The sequence below is a fragment of the Ambystoma mexicanum genome, chromosome 2q, assembly GCF_040938575.1.
Source record: "Ambystoma mexicanum isolate Mex_15411 chromosome 2q, UKY_AmexF1_1, whole genome shotgun sequence".
NCBI lineage: Eukaryota > Metazoa > Chordata > Amphibia > Caudata > Ambystomatidae > Ambystoma > Ambystoma mexicanum.
Window position 1 is genome coordinate 572512803 of NC_090924.1, and position 16120 is coordinate 572528922.

A 16120-nucleotide genomic window follows, 5' to 3' on the forward strand; every position below is an offset into this window, starting at 1 on the left:
TCACTGGAAGTGCAGTGCAGGCAACAACAACTACAGGAGAGCTGCCAAAGGAGTTGCCACACCCCAGGGAGTCTGACAGTGTACTAAAGTCCTGCGCACCTTGATATGGCACCACAGCAAAAAGAAGTGATATAGAGATGCTGAAATGGCCAGTGAACTAGCCTAATGGAAAAGGTAACCCAGTGACGCCGTGAAACAAACAGTTGATATGGCACCACAGCATAAAGAAGTGATAAAGAGATGCCGAAATGAGCCAGTGAGTTGGCCGAATGGAAAGGTAACCCAGTGATGCCGTGAAACAAACAGTTGAAGTTAAAAGACATTTATTAATACCGACCAAGTAGAAAAGAGCAGCAAACATGGCACAATTATACTTGCATGGGATATCCGCTTGGGGAAGCCTGTAACCCACATTGCCATCAGTCAAGAGACTACAACGAAGATAAAGAGGGGCAAAGAGGGTGCAATTCTCCTTACATGCGATATCAGTTTGGGGGAATCTGTAACCCACATTGCCAACAGCCAATATCATATAAAACCTGGCAAACATTGTACAAATCTCTTCATACATGATATTGGGGTGGAGAAACTTGGAACAAACATAGCCAACAGCAGATGAACAACACTGTTTTTGTTGTATGAAGTTGTAATCCCTCTTGGCAGGCGAGTAAACCAGGAAAATAACACATTGTGTGAAGTAGAGGTTAATCTCAGCAGACGAGTAAACCAGGAAAGGAATCGTTGCTTTGAAGACACATGGTTGTGGTAAAAAGCGCTGTAGAAAGAAACTATTGAATTTAGTGTCCTGACAAACTATTGCATAACGCAGGACATTTGCTGTACTGTCCTGACAAACGTATTCTACGGAAAGAATGGTTGCTATATCCTTCTGAATAATCTCTTTACATCTTGGGAAGAATACTTTGTGGAAGAAATAGTTGCTTTGGTTTTCAAACAAGCATTTTGTGATAGAGACATTTACTTTACCCATTTGAAAGACATGTTGGATGAAAAGACATGTTTATTTGAACTGTAAGGGCAACTGTTTAAACAAAACTCTTTCGAAAGTCTTCCTAACTGATTCAGGTGAAGTGAGTCAAATCCTTGATGCAAAACATTTTTGTGAGAATTATAAGTTTGAACTTTTGCGCATTTTGTTGAACTGAAAGCACATACATTTACCCTATGCACTTTGGTTGTATATGTTGTGTGAAGGTCAGATACATTTGGACACAAAATCATTTTTCTTTAGCTTTAGTTTACTGAGTAGGAACATTCTGATTAGGATAGGGACAGACAGGTGTTTATCTCACCCCCATGCAATTTCAATAAATATGGCAAACATTGAAAAAGCAACTTTGTGTCTGTCTCTCATTTCTGACCCCTGACATTACCCACAGAAGGGGACGGCAATTCCTAGGTACTAATCCAGGGAAAGCAGGAGGTAGATATCTGTGGTGGAAGTGCTATGGACAACATTTCTTGGCAGATTGGCACATTGTGCAGGCATATCTTTAGATGGGGAGAATTGGTGCCTGAAGCATTAAGTGCCAGTGTAGAGCTTCCTTTTTTAGAAACACCACACTGAGAATATGTAGTGTTGCTGTGATGATGTGGTGCAGGGGCTGTTGTAAATATGTTTTGTTTTGTTTCTGTGGAGGTGATATTTATTTGGTATGTGATATCACCCCATTTTTTGCAGTATAAAAAGGTGAACAAGAGGCTAAGTAAAACACAGCAAAGTGCCATTCTGCAAAAGAAATTGAGGAAACCTAATAGATCCATTTATATTGTTTTAATTTTCTTTTATTGCTTATTAATAATAACATCAAAATTACAAAAAATAAAAAAGTGAAAAAAGTCTAAAAACCAAACAGTAAATATCCATAAAATGACATTCTACACTTTATTTTATTTTATTTGATGTAATGATTTTGGCGTTGGAGAACAAACATACCATTTACGGGAGACATTTGAATAGGCTGCCTGCTTTTCAAATTTGAATTTTTTGTAATTTTGATGTTATTATTTTCAAGATTTAGGATGGAATGTTTCTGGATACAATGGGCATAATATGACACTCACTGAGACTTCTGTCTATCTATCTCTTTTTGACAGTCGCTGTACCATTTGCTTGCCTAGGGAGAGAGCCTGGAGACAGGGGCAGTAATCTTCCCCAACATAATAAACACTAATAATTCAAGATGCTTTAGATTCTACACAATACCAAAAGCGCAATAAGTCTTTCTGAAATTTGGTAATGATGATTTGCAATGAATCCCACTACTTGAAGGCACTCAGCTCCAGCATGAGTCTGGTTAATCGTGCCTCACCTCTTGATTCAGGCTTAAAAATGTGCCCGTAACCCTGCCAAACAGGAGAGATGTAAACATTAAGTGTGTGCCCCCTGGCTGCAGGACAGGAGAGTCATAGAAATTCAGACTGTGAGACAGGAGGGATATGCAAATGGATTCTGTGCCCCCAACTCTGCGAGACAGAAGAGACATCAAAATTGAGTGTGTGCCATCATCCACAATAGAAGAGAGACATACTAATTAAGTGAGTGCTCCTAGCCCTGCAAGGCAGGAAAGATGTACAATTTGAATGCATGCACTGAACCTTGAGATACAGAAGAGACATATAAATATAGTGTGCACTCACCACAGCAGGACAGGGGAGACATAAAAATGTAGCATGTGCCCTCACCCCTGTGAGGCAGGAGAGGATTAAAAATATAGTCGGTACCTCCAGCCCTGCAAGATGGTAGGGACGTAAAAATTGCATGTGTGCACCCGCTCTTGGAAGACAGGAGAAATATAAACATTCTGTGTATGTTCTCTGACCTTTGAGAGACAGGAAAGCCATACAAAATGGGTGTGTGCATTCACCCCTTTGAGACAGGAGAAAAATAATTATGAAGTGTGTTGCCTCACCCCTGTGAGATACGAGAGATGAATACATTGAGTATATGCCGTTACACTTGGAAGGTCAAATTTGAGAGTGAGTCCTCAGCTCTGTGAGATAGGTGACAGTACAACTCGAGAGTGTGCCCTCAACCCTGTGAGACATGGGAGACCTAGAAATTGAGAGTGTGCCCTCACCCCTGGGAGACAGTAGTGTCATGATACTCCAGGCTGTGCCCCACCACTGCGAGACCGGAGAGACATAGAAACTTAGTGTGTGTGTGTGTGCGTGTGTGTGTGTGTGTTCCCTCACTCTGATGATTCAGGATAGATGTATACATTGTGTGAATTACTCTATTCAATTATTGGAAACTTTATGATCAATTAATCATGAAACCTGTGTGGTGCTCTGATAGCAGACACACAAAAATCAACACACTTGGCACTTCACAATCTGGGAGGTTGCATCGTCAAAACAGTTGTTCATCAGTACGTTGGTGACCACAATCCATCATCATCATAATACAATTTGTTCGCCAGAGCCTGAGCTATTAGTGTCAATGGAAACCACATTAGCTGCCAAACCCACTCGGTTGCCCATGTTGCCCTGTCCACTTGGACACAACCGGTCATCCTCTGACTCAAATATGATCTCCTGTTGACTTTGAGAATCCAGTCGCTGTGTTTCCAAAAGCAATGGTATATTGCCATAGTCAACTGGGATACAGTGCTAATGTATTTTACTGAATGGCAGTTGTTCTACATGAGCTACAGAGATGTTTGCCTGTGAACAGAGAAAATAGTGATGAAAGCAGCAAATATTTGCTCAGACTGTGCACTAGCGGGGGCAGCTTATGTTGTCAATGGTTGCATGGGCAAAGTGCTGCTGGCCTCAAAAACTGCTTAAAGAAACAATATTGCAGTGGGTCCATATCATTGCCAAGCTGCAATGTGTTGCTCAATATGTATACAGCATCTGCATAGCTATAGGCCAACTACTACTTCCTGTTGGGCTCTGAGACCCAAAGACTTTGAAGAATGCACAATCTGGTATTGATCCCCACATGGGTATATGTGTGAGAGTTGCACACTGTACATGCAGTGCCCCTTCACCTGACACAGAAACAGTGGATGGGTGGAATCAGATGAAGACATACTTCTTATGGCCTGATGCAGATGCACAGTCGTTGTTGTTGCTTGCCCTTCAAGCCTGTGATTTGCAAACAAATGACCTTGCAAACACCTCTGAAGTGCAACCCCTTGTGACACATTGGATTGTTCCTCGCAGGAGTACAAGGGTTTGCAGGGAAAAAATTGCTTGCTCAGCCCTCACACTTCTACAAACCAAAACACAATGCCATCATAAAGATAAAACCGGGACAGTTAAGAGATATACCTGCTTTGCCTTTTTGTGCTACTTTATTGGTAGTCTGACACATTAGAGTCAGGTTGAACGTTGATGCAATCTGATCAGGCTCAGTCGTGCATGTAGGATCACAGAGGCCCTGACAGCAAGCAGGTGTCAGGCAGGGGGGAATGAGGTTGCTCGGTGTTCGAACGGTGGTGGTGCAAGTGCTGCAGGTCAGTGCAATCCCGAGAAAACTTCAGCATTGGCCCAGCCGAATCAGGCTTTAGCTGCTGGCAGAGGTCAGAGAGTGACGCTCCAGTGGGTTGAGTCAGCAGTAGATGGTCATGAAGTGGTGATCAAGGGGGCGCTGTGGTGTTAGCAATGAGACAGCAGTTTTCAGTCTATGTGGGTTGAGCCGTGGTTGCAACCCCGGTTAGGGTCAGTGAATGGTCCTCCAGAGATTTGGTTTGACTTCCGGCTTTGAGGAGATGCTTAGGGACTAACAATTGAGGGGCTTCATGAGGACACGATGCAGTGTCGATCAGGTTTAGATGGTTTTCAATAGTTCAACTGGTTGTAGGAAGGCAGACAACAACACCAGCACCTTCCCTATTGTTCAGGATGCAGGAAACACATAGCAACCTGTTTTGTGTGATAGAACAGGTAGATTAATCTGGTCTGTCCCTCTGGCTGCTGGAGGCCTTCACAAAGGACTCAAGGAAAGGATACTTCAGTTCAGGGTCTCCTCTTCTGGCACAGAAGATCTGTTTCAGATTGGTTGGTCCTGGTCCACAGCACTGGTGACTCCCAATGTTCCAAGGTGTGTGGTTAGGGGACAGATCTTCCTCCTGTCTTGGACAACTCCATCTTCACCTTCGGCAGAGAGCTTTGGACAGCGTAACTGTCCCAAAGGAAGTCCATGTGAGAATGTTCAGAACATCTCTTCGGCCTTGAGGAACTGAGGGAATTCTCCAGAGGTGGGTCGAGACTCCAACTTTAAATGCACAAGTCCTTAGGTGATTTGTCTAAAGATAGCATGCATGGACTTTGACCTGTTGATCTTGCACCCAAAGTTCTTTGTTTCAGAGAAAGTGGAGGAGACAGGAAAGGGACATAGAGACAGTGAGAAACAAGAAGGTTGAAGGCTTCTTCCAGTGTCCAGAGCACTCTTGCCTATCCTACTCCCATCCCCTTCCCTCCTACTGTCAACAAAGACCTTTGGATTTGCAGCACCCTGGTGTGAGGCTACTCCTCCTGAATGGGTGTGCTCCTTTGATATCTGGGCACATGACAGCTGTGTGCTGTGTGGCTGTCTCTGGGGCAGAGGGTTCCTGGCCCTCCCAAAGAGAATCAATGAGAGGGCGGCCCTCTGGCTTTCTGTCCTGACATGTGGCATTATCAGCCCGTCTGATCTGAATACACATTCGCAAAGCAGAGTTGATTCACAGGAGCTGACACGTGCAATATCTATTGGGATGTGGCTTCCATGATCAGAAGCATCGCCCTGCACTATGCCTAAAATCATGCATAGCTTATAGAGATTACAGTGCCACCAGCATGGGCAACTCACGATCACTGTAGTTTTGGTAAAGGAGGCCTATCTTAAATGTTCTCGCTGTGATGCAGTGACTTTACAGTCTCTGTAGAAATCAAGTAGGCATCTTGTGAGCTTGAACATCCTCTGTGACACAAACAGAGAGATGTTGTGGATCAGGCTACTGATACAACAGGGCACAAGTGCATTATGCTTTTGGCATGGAGTTGCGACAAAGGGGCATCTGGCTAGCAGATTACACACTTGTAGAAGAAATCACCCACATCATTGTATGTACTAATAAACATTTAAAAATCCAAAGCTTTGCACCCTTGACAGGTGGCAATTTCTCAAAGCACAGCAGTCACATTTGCATTCTGCACATTGATAGCTTAGGCAATGTGTCATTGTATTTGAAAGGAGTGCCAGCGAATAAGAGGATGAGCTAAACTGCTATTCCACTTCTGTTGTAAAAACTGAGTTATACATCCATGGGGGTAGGGGGGTGAAGAGAGTGCCTGGGGAGGAGCAGAGAGAAGTTAAAATGGAGTATGAAGATGGTGAGATGATGGTTGAGAAGGGGCGCTTGGTGGTTGAGGAAAGGCAGATGGTGGATAAAGATGGGTGCATGGAACATGAAGAGGAGGATATTGATACCAATCCAGTGGCAGATATTTGAGGAGTACCTGCATAAGGCAGGCGAGTGTGTTGGTGTTTGAGTAGGCAAGACGATTGTTGTACTCCAGGAGCTGAAGAGCTAGGTAGTCAGAGAGGTGCAGGGTGACGCTGGGCAGAGGGTTAGGAGTACTTGATATTGCTGCAGGAGACTGAATGGTACCATTCAATGGTACCACCCCCCCCGCACATATGGAACAGAAGGAGGAGACTGGGGCTACTGCACCATTGCTTGATGTATGTAGTGGGCGAGGTCGGCTCAGGCTTTCCTTAAGTGGGTAAAGCATAATTCCCATCCATGATATCACCACCAATCTGTGTCTGGCTATGGGAAAATTTACGAAGGGTTTGACTGTATTTCGGGAAAGGTGGATGGAAATGTAACCCCTGCCAGAAGACAGTTCATAGGAGAAACCCAAGTAAGGGTGCTTTTGGTACTTACTCAATGAATAAGTACTGTATGTTGTGCCACAAGGTTGTGCACGGGCAGCACACATATGGCACAGTCCCAACTTGTGCAGCTCTTGCCTCCTTCTGTGACAGCAGCATTTCCTTCTGTGACAGCAGCATTGAGGGACTGTCAGATGACATTCCACTGCATTAACAGTCTGGCTCTACCAAGCATCCACTATCTCCAAATGAATCTGGGCCATCCCAATTGTCTTCCTGATGCCCTCCGTTTGGCCAAGCACAGACATTCTCAGTGGCACATCTCCCCTCCTGGAAGGGCAATCTTCTATTTGTGGTGACAGAGTTTAGGTTATGGAGCCATTTGGGCATGAGAATTGAGAAAGAGCATTGAGGAATGGTGGCACATACTGCTTGTACTGCCTGTCATCTGTCACTCAAGAAGCTGGATCTTGTGGCAGTGGTGGAAGTCATGGAAAAGCAAGCACATGTTCCATCTAGGTAACTTGGCAAGAAGGTAGTAAAAGAGGAGACATAGAATATCTTGAAAGTGCAGAAAAAAGAGAAGAGTTTCTCCCCTGGTACATGCAGTCAATACACTGAGGCAGTACTTCAGCTAGTGTCAGTGGCATAATGTCCCAAAGAGTGGCTATGCTGATTGGTAGAGCCAAACAGATTGAAATGGCACCTCTAGATTGTGAGTACAGTACTAGTACACATGGATTGGCTCTACTAGTTGGTAAATCAAAATAAAGTGAGGAAGTACATCCAGATCCAAACATGTCCACACCCTAGATAATCTAAGTGATAACACTAAGATGCTGACTAATTCATGCAAAGCATCTTTTACTTTTAGATGAGGAGACATTGATTCCCTTTTCAAACCAGGAAGTAGAGTATGTGATAAGGAGGCAGAAATCTCTCAAAGTACCTAGATTCGATGGGGTGCCTATTGATATTTTTTTGTGTCTATCCCAAACTTTAGGCCCCTTTTTTGGACCCACATGTTTAATGCAATTATTCTTACTGGACAGGTAACCAAGATTTGGAAAACATTTATCATATTACCTATTTTCAAAAAAGGGAATAAGTCCCTACCTTCATCCTTTTGTCCTGTAACTTTATTGCACGGAATACCCAAGCTTTTTTTAGGGATTGTATTAAGGAGACTGGTCAGCTTGGGCAGTAGATCATGATAGTATATCTGACACACAATTGGCCTTTAGGGTGGGCATGGGTACCACAAAACAGTGTCTTAATTTGTACTTGATTATGTAAATATATCAATGGTATAGGGATTCCTGTCTATGTGGCTTTTGTGGACATTAGTTTGATCTTTGACTACATGGACAGCAGTCTCCTTTGACAAAATCTCAATGAATTGGGAATCTTGAAACCTCTGATACATATGCCACAGGCCTTCATGATAATTCACTGGTTTGCATACCGTACTGCAATGAAGGTAAATTAAGTGACTCCATTGAGGAAAGGAATGGGGTGAGTCCGGGTGTGTATTTGGACCCCTCTGTCTAACATCTTTGTGAATTACAGACCAGCATTCCTGGAAGCCTCAGTAGCTGATGGGCCACTTTGCAGAAATAGAAGGCTTACAATATTATAGCTTTCTTATTCATTATTTTTCCCAGTTGATAGGAGCCAGGTTGCCTTGGTCACTGCATAAGGTGTTTGACTGACTCCAGCAGCAGCAGGCACTCTGCATGCCAGAATAGAAGGAACAATGCTCTTTTGATCACAACAGAATGTACAATAGATAAGAAATCAGATTTGAAGGCGGGCAGTGAGCTTCTTACAAGGGGGTGAGTTTGAGGAACATTCTGACCAGATTGTGGAGGGGAGTAAATGGAACAGTCACCGAGCACAATACATAAGTGGACATACATAGATTAAGGACAACCAACATTGGACGTTATTAAGTGCAGGAAGGCGGTAAGGCCAGCTGTGCTTGTTACATAACCATGATGGGTGACGTGCTAGAATGGAGGGAGAGGAAGTGAGAGACAGTGGCAGGTTAGAGGAGAGGGAAACATTTTAGCTTACAGGCAGATGAGAGGTAGGTTAACAGGGTAACTCAGAGGCGAAGAGGTGGGCTTTTAGTTTGGTTTTGAACAAATCCATGTGGACTGTTTCTTGGATGTCCGGGGGAAGAGAATTCCATGCAAGTGGAGCAAGAAGAGAGAAAGAGTCGAAGTGAGAGGAAGCACAGAGAAGGCAAGGAGCCAAAATGGTAGTAGAGGAGGCAAAGTGGAGATTATGAGAAGGCTTATAGAGTTGGTTAGAGGAGGATAGATACAGTAGTTAGAGTTGTGAATAGATGATAGAGTTGTGAAAAAGAAGAAGACATTTTAATCTGACGATGTTTTTCATCATCAGTTTTTCATCATCATTTTTCATCATCATTTTTTTCATCATCATTTTCATCATCATTTTTTCATCATCATTTTCATCATCAGCCATCCAGCCTGGTGATGGTGCAACAAAGTGGGTGTGAAGTGAGACAGTTCAAAAAGAGTCCTGGTAGTGAAGTTAATGATCTTGTCAAGAGGACAGAAAGCATAGTTGAGGAGACCAAAGAGGATGCCTGCACAGTAGTTACATTTAGAGAAGACAAGAGTGGTTAAGAGATGTGTGTTGGTGTTGAAAGGCATGAGGTGCCTGATTTTAATAATATTTAGGAGGTTGAGGCAAGTTGATGTTCCAGTTTTGGAGATGAAATTTGAGAAGGTGTGAGAAGGATCACATATGAAGCTGAGGTTTCTAGCTGAATAAGAGTAGGGGAGAGTGTCAGCTGGGAACTGGATAGGCAGAGGAAGAGATGAGAGTGAGCTTTTGGCAGGGAAGAAGCACACATCTGTTTTCGTAGAGTTTAACTTTAGAGTGTGTGAAGTCATCCAATATTTAATGTCAGAGATACAGTTGGACATTTACATTTTTTAATTCAGAGGGGAGTTCAGGAAAAGGGAAGAAGATTTGGGTGTTATCTGCGAATAGTTGGTATGAGAGACCAAAGGAGGAGATTAGCGCCCCATGAGTAGAATTGTAGAGTGTAAAGAGGAGTGGTTTGTTAAGGATTTCAATCAGGCGACACGCACACCTTGGTCTCGGCCTAGTATGTAGGGCCTAACTGAGGTGCTTTTCTCCTTATTTACGTGGATTCAATTTTGGGATGATACACCACTCATATCACACCCCGTTTTAAAATACCCCGGGTCACAATGGACCATGAACCAGGCTGGTTGGTCAAATGCAATATTTATTTATTTATTTAAAATTCACAAGAAAGCACACACTTTTTAATATGGGGAAGCAATCACCAATGGGGTGATTGTTACAATGAGAATTTGAGCAATGCACTGGGTTTGACTTTTTAGTGGAGCATATACACAGCATAGCAGAATAGGAGCGCTTTTGATTTAGGACAGATAGCACTTTTGCAATTCCCGCCTAAAATTACCCAAACGTTTTTGAATAAAAACGGGTGACATACACTGATGTAGAGTGCAGTGTTTATGTTGGGGAATAGATATAGATCACAGGTACAAAATGGAATTGAAAGTAAGTCTCTAGCTGGTAAATTGAAAGAGTTATGCAATATAGAATGAGGCGCGCTTTGAGTAAGATGAAGGGTGAAATTGGAAAGGAAGTCAGGTTGAGAAAAGAACAGTTTTACTTTAAACTAGATTTAAGGACTAAGAAAAGAGGACCGCCACCCGTGAATTCTCTAGGCTACGCTGCAGATGTAACCCTTCATGCAGTGTACCCCTTTTCTTTAAGGAAAATTACTTTATTTAATCAATAGATCGCTAATGACATATGGGCTATGGAAAACAGAATTGAAGAAAAAAGTAGCGCTGATGCTTGGAAATTAATGACTAAATGCACAGAGAATTCTGACAGTGGGACAAGTTATCAGAATAAGGATAGGATGACTTATAGAATAGGATGGGGACAAGGTAAGACAAGGTATATTAGGGATTTCTATGGGGTGATGAAATACTCACAATCCACTTTTAGTTTTGGACTTTTTGGACAGGCAACCGGGTCTGGTCGCTACAATGAGGGCACCCGACAAACATCTGTGCGGTTCTGGTTGCCGCTGGCAAGGACTGGACGGGCAATTGTGGTCACTGCATACTAAAGGTCATCAGGGTAGCAGGATTGCAGCAGCATGCAGTGAGTGGCAGCAAGCCAGGCTGGATCAGGATGCCAAAGGTACCACAGCTTTCCCCTTGTTAATGGGACATTTTGTGTTTTTGTTTAGATTTGAGCCCTTTCTGGGAATCGGATCAGCACTGCTTGGGTTTTGCAGTGGGCTCTAGAGTAGGATCAGCAATGCTTGGCCTTGTAGCTAGAGTCTGCTTCTTAAAAATGATGGGAACAGGAACACAGCACAGGAAATCAGGACTAGTGTGTGTGTAGAGTCTTGTCAGGGACCCTTATTTATAGTGCATAATGACATCATCAAAGTATAGGCTGAGCAGGGTTAACTAAGCACGCCCCTAAACCACTTGGATTGGGCAGGGATGCTAGTCTCCGCCTTGCTGTCAGCTGGTTGGATTTCCAAGGGAACAATGTCAGATTTATGAGTTTTACAATGTACAAAAACTCCCACATTTACTTTACTGAAAATCTGATTTTGCCAAAAACATACATTTAAACAATTGCAATCTCTTAGCAAATCATATCCAAAGGTCACATACTATATGCAGCACATATCAGTCCAATCCTCCAGTCTATGGGACCTTGTTTCGCCCTTCTGATACATTTTGGTAATTTTGAGCATGAAAGATTCGTCCTAAAATTCCCTAACTTTATACACAGATGTGAATGGTTCCAAGGGATGTATCTACCAAAATATATGTTAATACTTTTCGATTTATCTTCAATACTTTGCCCTTTCTTTCCCCAAGGTGTCAGTGAGTTCTACCATGTCTCAAAAGAAAGCACAAAAAATCACTTTTAAACTGTGACATTTTTACAATTTTCAAAGTCTTGCTGCAAAGATAGAAGTCTTTAAAGTTTATTCCTGAATACCTTTGGGAACAAATGGCAGTCCCTTTGTTCTTGGGTCAGTTTTTTTTTGTTCTGTCCTTCAACTGCTGCCAACTGTCATTTCCTTCAAAGCATGGTGGAGGTTTCTCCCTTGATTGAAGTTATATTACCTCATTTAACACTTCAGAGTTCCTTTCATGGGAGCTTCATTGTCAGCGTCCCAACAGAGACGAAAGTTTGTTCAACCCCGTAATTATGTCTGTATCTGCTGAGACAGAGCCCTCCTTTTGGTGCCACCCCTCCAAGCAGAAAACCTGTTTTTCAACTTGCAACTCCAGCCACCATAGTTTTAACCTTTAATTTCTGATCTTAGATCTATAAAAGAACCCATGTAATATAGTCTCACCAGCAACAAACCCCTTCAGATTGCTAAAGACTGGCAGGCTTTCATTCACCAGTGTACTGTTCCAACCCACGGGCATTTGTTTTTCTTTTTAGTTTGCAAAAGCCAATTTATTTACACGTGGTGAAGCTGGCCTTCCTTCTTCAATTCATCTTTTCATCTCCAGCAGCTTGACACACTGTCTTGCAGCTTTAATTATTCTCTTGAATGCTGGAGTTGGTCTGCAGCACAGATACATTGAAACAGACATGGCTCAGCTAGTTAGAGTCTCTCTCTGAACAGCTGAGTCTTGGATACTTTTGAAAAGAAAATGACACTGTTTTCCGTGTAAATCAAAGTAAAGTTCCTGGTTGATTTTTTGTAGAGTTGGTTTGACTGGGCTTTTTAATTCAAAATCATGCCTGGTTTGGCTGATGCACAGTGAAACACACAGGGCGTGGTAGGGCTTATTAATCACAGTGGCTTTCATGAACAAGGGGAATTAGCGTGAAAACCACATTTTTTAAAGGTGAAAAAGGGTTTATTTTCAATGGAGATTTTGGCTTTTGCAGCAAAGCCATGCTGTTTGTTCCACTTTCTTCCTTTTGTTTATATCGGAACACACTGGCAATCTCCTTCAATGTGCCCCCTTTGTTCCATCCTGCCCAATGTGTGCTTGACAGGACGGTGCAGCCATTTTTGTTGTTGTTGCAAAATGCAGTTTTGAGCCATGGTGCTCACAGGAGCCAGCGCAACAATTTTGTGGTTTCTGCACAACTGCAGCTTGCTGATGTGGGAAAATGCTTTTGAGTGGGTCAATATATCCCACAGACCCAAGACAGAGCCTTGTGGAACATAAACAGTTAGGGGAGTGAGTTGAGAGTGTAGAGGAGCAGCCGAGTACCTCTACAGGAAGTCCTGCCCCTATTCTGCCAATATGCTGGAAAACCGGAAATTGCGACATGTGTAACACCAGTAATGGTACCTATAACATGAAGAATCTTTGAGGCAAGGTATCCACTAAGAAAGCCCTATGTGAAATATCCCAGAAAGACTGATGGTCTCCTGAGAGAAGCACCTGAAGAAGTGTGAAGATTTGAAAAGAAGCTGGTGGTATCACGAGAAATGAGTGTGACGCACTGAGAAGGATGACCAGAGAAGAGAATGCATAGGTGATATAGAATCTGATGGTGAAGCAAAGAATTGAGAAGACTTTCATGTGCAGAATGAAGATTGCATGTGTGAAGATACTGAAGAAAACACAAGTCATTTTACAATTGTACAGACACTGCAACAGAAGTAGACTAAGTAATCATAAGGCTCGCTATATGTAGTATATAGATTGCAGGTGGTGCCGCCAACATATATGTATATAAGAGTGCTGGACATTCTATGATATATTTTAGTAAGTGAGTCTCCATGAAGGACGATGGGTTGAAAGCTATGTGTGTCGCAGCAAAGAATAGGCTTATATTCGAAGCAAAACCAAAGAGGCTGTCTGGCTTGATGTCAAAGACTGGGCACTGCCAAGAACTGGTTAGCAGCTGTGAAGAACAGTAAAACATTTATTTATTTATTTATTTATTTATTCAGATTTTTAAAGCGCGCGATCAGCCCGAGAGCATCGTGGCGATAATAAGCCGAGGCAGCCCTTGATAAGTTGCGAGGAGAGAACCTCACAGGTTCCAAGTTTCTTTATTAAAGACAATTAAAGGCTATAATACAAGCAAATTCACAATCTCTGATCACGTGAGCTGAGGGTGAAACTAGACGATGGGCATGGTGCAGCAGACTAAGATAGCAAGTGCTCACACTCCCTTATATTCCCAAAGGCGAGAAGCTACTACAAGGCAGAGTTCAAAGACAATGTGCATGGCAGACAGCAGGAGTGATGAGAGATGTTGGGCCAATTGGGTGGGGTGACAATTCACCCACCAGCACCTGGGTTACCAACTTATGTGCTGCCAGAGCATCCAATGTTCCAGAAGGATACAAGCGTGCCAACCAATTATAGAAGGCCGTACAACAAAGAGCCTTATAGTTTTAGAACCAATTAAGTGTTGTGTTTCTAATTACTGTCGAAGATGATGTGCACTATGGGAGGGCATGAATGCCCACCTGACTGTAGAAACCCAATCAGGATCCTATCCCATATAGAAAGTATAGTTAGAGCCGACCACAATCTCTCCCGTAGGTTTTCTTAGTTTGCCAAGTAATATGATGTCACATATGATGAATATTTAGTATAAATGTGATGTTTTTTAGAAGATGTTTTGAGATTATGCTGTGCAACGTCTGTTGATGTCTGTTGTACTCCCTGTTTTAGACAATTGATCAATTGATATTAAAACAGGGTTATTTGCCAACTTCCTGAGTCAGTCTTATTGTTTAGTTTGAGAAGTTATTCTCCGTCCTATCCATAATACGACATGTTACCTTGGGTAAAAGGGCCTCTAGGGTTCAAGAGGGTTTGTTGCTCCAGGAGACAGAGAATTGGTGATGTGCAAGGTATGATTCAAACCAGGCAAGGGCTTGATCGCGAATCCCAAGAAGAAAGAGAGTATAGGGAGTGTCAATGGCAGCAGACAGGTCAAGAAGAATTAGGATAGAGGATAAGTTTGAGTGCTTACCAGAGACCATGAAGTTGGACACATTCATGAGAGCAGTTTCCGTGGAGTGACAAGAGCGTAAACCTGCTTGTAGGGGGTCTCAAAGGTTGAGGATGTCTCAAAAATTGGTAAGATGATTGAGCACAACCCTTTCGAGCACTTAACAGTAGTGCGGAAGGAGAGACACTGGGCAAAAGTTAGTCGGTAGGTTTGGGTCGGCCCTTTGCTTTTTTAGGAGAGGGATGACCATGGCAGAGGGAAAGCAAGTGGAGTCAAAGGACAGGTTGAAGAGTTCAGCGAGGTGAGAGGTCACCATAGGGGCAATAGGCTTGACTAGCTGAGGACCAAGCGGATCTGATGGGACACAAGAGGGGTTAGCCTTCATCAATAGAGATAGCACTTTGTCATTATTAGTGTTACTAAAGTGGGAGATGGAGGCAGAGGATGATGGTAGTGTAGGCAGAGCATAAAATGTAGGAGTAAGGAGTGTGAGGAAGGTCAGGAAAGAGTGTCTAATTTTTGACATTTTTGCAGCAATGTATTCAGCAAGGTCATTAGCTGTGAGAGTGGAGTTAATAGTCATAGACTTAGCAGGAGTGAGCACTGTGTTTACGTGCCTTGTAGCAGGCAAGAATGGTTTGAGTGAAAATCAATGAGGGTTAGGTAGAATTCCCTTTTAGCTATAACAAGAGTGGACTTGAGAGAGTTCAAGGCAGAGAGGTAGAGTTGCAGGTCCTCATGCGAGTGGGTACGCCTCCATTTGCACAGCAGACCATGCATGTCTGTGCTGAGAGAGCGTATGAATAGTATAGTGCAGCATTGTTGCAAACCAAGCTGGGCCTAGGACTTTCTTTCTTGCAGCAGATGGTGCACAGTCTGAGGGCTAATGTGAGCTGCAGTATGACATGAAGAGAATCTTTCCTTATTTTGTGTGTGTTTTGGCTTTCTTTAATGCACTATATTTTTGAAGGTACAACTGGAGAGTAGTGTTTGTCTGTTTAGGCCAGGCAGACTGAGTGAACGTATTCCCTACTTAAGCATCCCTCAAGCCTCTTTCATTTGCAGTCGGCGATCAGGTGCAAGTGGATCTAGCTCACATTTCATAAGCCCCACCCACCTTCTTAGCACAGCATCTTCCCTTCTGCTCTTAACTGTTAAATCAAGGTTGTCTCTTGCCGGGTGTACAAAGTGAAGGGCAGATGAAGAAAAGGGCAATTCCTGTCTGGAACAGTGCACGTGCCGACATGTGTT